Source organism: Enhydra lutris, unplaced genomic scaffold (assembly GCF_002288905.1).
Source record: "Enhydra lutris kenyoni isolate GAN:26980312 unplaced genomic scaffold, ASM228890v2 scaffoldscaffold11, whole genome shotgun sequence".
Lineage (NCBI taxonomy): Eukaryota > Metazoa > Chordata > Mammalia > Carnivora > Mustelidae > Enhydra > Enhydra lutris.
In genome coordinates this window covers 8,260,099-8,264,428 of record NW_019154095.1, presented here as the reverse complement: position 1 = coordinate 8,264,428, position 4,330 = coordinate 8,260,099, and the positions used below count along the sequence as shown (strand labels likewise).

The 4,330-nt window shown below is 43.3% G+C and overlaps 1 pseudogene; it reads right to left on the bottom strand.

Moving 5' to 3' along the window:
- Positions 1 to 814: 814 nt before the first annotated feature.
- LOC111144406 lies at positions 815 to 3,847 on the bottom strand (annotated as a pseudogene).
- Positions 3,848 to 4,330: the final 483 nt, after the last annotated feature.

The following is a 4,330-nucleotide window of genomic DNA, read 5'->3' as shown; positions in this document are numbered from 1 at the left end:
GCTCTGATACTCTCACGGGCGGTAAATGACAAGGGAATGTCTCACTGACACTTGTGTACATGCAACACTCTGATCAAAGGAATCCCCTCTGACACGTGTAGAACAGAGCAGCAAACCCACTGCACATTAGGTGCAGATGTGGAAGCAACGACAGTACACTCAATAGCCCAGAAGCCCTCACCCACAGTCTCACTGCTTCCTTTCCCTGTTGTGAACCTTGCCCAGACTTTTTCCATTGACTCTGGGTGTCTCCTTCCCTCATGGAAACAGATGCGGCTGTGACCTGACTCCCTGTCATCAACAAAGCTCCAAAAATGTGGTCCCTTCACACGGTGACCCAGCATACAACACATGGCTTTGTATTCCTTGGCCACTTAGTCTTTTAATTGGAGAATTTAATTAATTTTTAATATAATTACTGACACTGACATACTTAATTCATATCTATTCTACCACACTGTTTTTAATTTAATCAGTCTGTTTTATGTTCCCTTTTCTTTCTTGCCTCTTTCCTGATAAAATATTTCATTATTCCATTTTGTTCTATTAAATTGTTAAACTTACTTTTACCACTCTTTTAGTAATAACCATAATTACATATAATTTTGACATATTACAATCCAAAAAAAAAAAATCATGGCTTTTACCACTCTTCCTAATTATACTTGAACCTAAAGACATTTTAATTCAATTTACCCCCTCTCAACTTTGGTAAAATCGTTGTAATGTATTTTATTTTATTGTTACTTTTTTAGAAAGTGTTTACTTCTCATTCAGCCTTATTTCCACTTTGTTTGCCTTTGTGGAAGAGCAGTTAAGATCCCTCAGTGGTTGTTCCTACCCATCCGGGGGCCCGAGCAGTGGGAGCCGCAGACCCGAGCGCTCCAGTCCTCAGTAGGGAACTGCTGACCACAACACAGAGGGCACCCGCGCGCCTTCAGACCAGGCTGCAACTTCAGGTTGGACAGCGGTGAATTCAGGAGCCAGAGCAGTCCATTCACTCTGAAATTCCTCGTTGGCTGTGACCAACCACAAGACAACAGCCTTGCGCTTCCTTTCCGATGTCTTCAGGATCTCTGCAGAAGTAGAAATCCGGGCATGATTTCCCATGGGGGTTCGCGGGAAAACAGTGCCACGCATGCGCGGAACATCCCGGGTCGTCTTCTATGGCATCATCCCCAGAGTGAATTTCCTCGTTGTTGCAAAGGATGGCAACGTCCACATGGTGCAGAGGAGAGTCTGCACAGAGTGTTGGTAGGCAGAGGTTAAAGCACCTCTGTGAGAGGCTGGTGGTCAGCCTTGAGATTGAGAACCCCCAGAAGTCTTGGCTCCAGGAAGGCCGCCTGGATCTGGTCAGGGAAGGTTCCAGGAGCAGGGCAGCCGGCGATGGGCGTGGTTCCAGTAGCACCAGCAACTTCAGCACAGCTCACCGGCCAGGACTCCTGGATGGCATGACATTGACATCGGCCAGGTTTTCAAGGGCAACAATGGCACGAGTTGCCAGCAGAAGCTTGCATAAATCTTTTCAGATTTAGGATGTAGATGCCATCCCTTTTCCTTTTGTAGATGTACTGTTCCAATTGGAAGTCAAGGTCGGTGCCACCTGAGTAAGTTCGTGCTGTAAGGAATTTGAGGACATCCTCCTGCTTCACTTGCAGGACATCCAGGGCTCCGGATAGTATGAAAGTTTCCCTTTAAGTTACAGCAGCAATGCACAACGACACTTTCATGGACCCTCCCTGGGTAGTTCATCAGACAGGTGTCAAGCATTTTAACACTGATTTGTTACTTAAATCAGCAAGACACCACCACTACTGTTTTGTTTACAGTCAATATTCCCTTATACTTTCCTGTATATTTTTAAGATGTATATTTTGTAATATTTTATGTATTTATGAAAAGAGAGAACAAGCAGGGGGAGCTGCAAAAGGAGAGGGAGAAGCTGCCTCTCCGCTGGGCAGGAAGACTGACAGAGGGCTCCATCCCAGGACCCCGGGATCATGACCTGAGCCAAGGCAGACAATTAACCAAATGAGCCCCCTAGGCATCCCAGGATGTATTTCATTTTTACTGCATTACTATTTTCCCTGCAAGGATACATTTTCTTCCACCTGAACACCATTCAGTGTTTCTTTTAATGATCTCAGTAAATCCTCTGAAAAACATGCATTCACTTTGTTTTTGAAGGATCTTTTGCTGATTAATGAGTTCTGGATTGGTAGTTATCTTTCTGCATCCTATATAATTCTGTTAGCTTACAATTTCTGTCGTTCCTCTTGAGAAGCCAGCTGTGGGTCTTGTTCCTTTGAAGGAAAAGTTTCTTTCCCTCAGATTGCTTAACCATTTTCACCATCTTTGTTCCTCTGTAGTTTCTTTTTTATTATTATTATTAGGATTTGGGGTATTCTCTGCATTTATCTTGCCTGTGTTGCAGAACTTTCTTAATCTGCTGTTCAATGTTCTGTAGAATTCTCTTAAAATATTGCTTCTGCCTTATTTTTAACTTCTCTCCTTTAGGGACTCCCATTGCATGTATATTAGACCTTTCCTGTCTCACAAATCTCCTACCACTGTACTATTTTTAATGTTCTTTTTTTCTCTCTGTACTTCATTATTAAATTTTGTACTAACGTGTCAATTTCAGTAATCCTGTCTCTCCCAACCTTCATTATTCAAAGACTGTTTATTTAAAACAGAACAACATTTTGATAAGTAATCTTCACTTCTAGGAGTCTGTTTCTTTCCCTTTAGAGATGGCGATTCTCCACCAGAATCTCCATCTTTTCATCTGTTTCTAGTATCATAATATACTATTCATAATTATTCTGAGGTCCTTGTCAGGCGGTAATGGTTTTTCAATTATGTGTGAACTTGCTTCTATTTTATTTATTTTATTTTTGATCTTGACATTGGTCTTGCAGTCTACCAGTTTTTATTAATAACTAATTATTCTGTAGTAAAAGATTGCAGAGGCTTGCTTACGGCCTGATTCATTCCACTAGATAGTATTTACCTTTCTCCTGCTATGCGAGAACAATGGGGGCTTAACAGGAACTGTTGCCAGTCATGGCTGCATTGTAGCCCCATTAATGCTTACCATACTTCTAGTATAACCTGGACTCAGCCAAGAGGTCAGGGCCCTCTCTGTGGCCCCCTTCCAGTTTCAGGTCCTAAACTGTAATCATTGTCTTAGGAGTCTGTCGATAGCCCTGTCATGCTTTTCATACAACTTTTAAATCTTCTGTCCCATATAGCCCAGGATTTGGCAAATATTTTCAGGGGAAAATTAACCACATGCTTGGGGCTGCCAAATTCGACCATGACTCTGTTGGTGCCTCTATCCTCCAGCAGCTTCCTCTGTGGCTCAGAGCTCAGATTCCGCACTGCACCTGCCTCATCAACTCACCCCAGAGTAAAAGCCGATGCAAAAGTTATTTCACCTCTCAAGATTCTGGCTCCTGATTAAAACCCTCCATGCGCTTCCTCAGGCCTGGTCATAGGCAACTGCAAAGGCTTTCCCTGACAGACCTCAAAGAGGAAAGCTACCCTCCTCACACCAAATTCGGGGCACAGCCCATGCATTGAAAGTCTCTGAAGGGAATTACTGTCAAGGACTCAGGCCCCTCTGCCTGGGTGTTTCCTCACATATTTAAATACCTACCCCAGAGCCTTCATGTTTAGATCTTTTAATCTTGGGCCTTGGGCCAAGATCCCCTTCAGATATTTGTGCCAAGCTCTCCTTATGAGGGGAGGAGTGGGAAACCAACACACTTTCCCCCACTATGACTCACCACCCCAGTACTTTTCTGCTCCTGGTGCTTTTCCCTTACCTCACCCCAACCGCCATGGTCCATAAACTTGGGAGCCTTTTGTTCAGGGCTCCTTCACCTGTGAGATAACCCCCACATTGGCACTGATCCACCTGACTTTCAAAGGGTGCACCATTCCATGGAGGAAAATGGAATCAAGGAGTCAAAATTTTCATTGGTTTTCGCCTCTTACCCTCTCAGTAAGTGACTAAGGTTTAACTCTCTCATTTTTGGCTTGTTGCTCTAATCAGCTATTCAACACCTGACGGCTCAGCTTCTCTCCAACTCAGCTGAACTCCTGACAGTTTTTCTTCAGCTCCCTTTCCCCAGTTCTTTTTTGTCTCTTGACTGCCATTAAACATTTTCCTTCTGTATTTTATCCAGATTTTATAGTTATTTTCCGCAAAAGTGCTGTTCCATTGCTATCTAATCTATCTTACCCAGAAGTGTAATTTCCACCTACTGCCTCCTAATTAAACATCCTGGAAGTACCACAAAACACTTTTGATTACACTTCATTA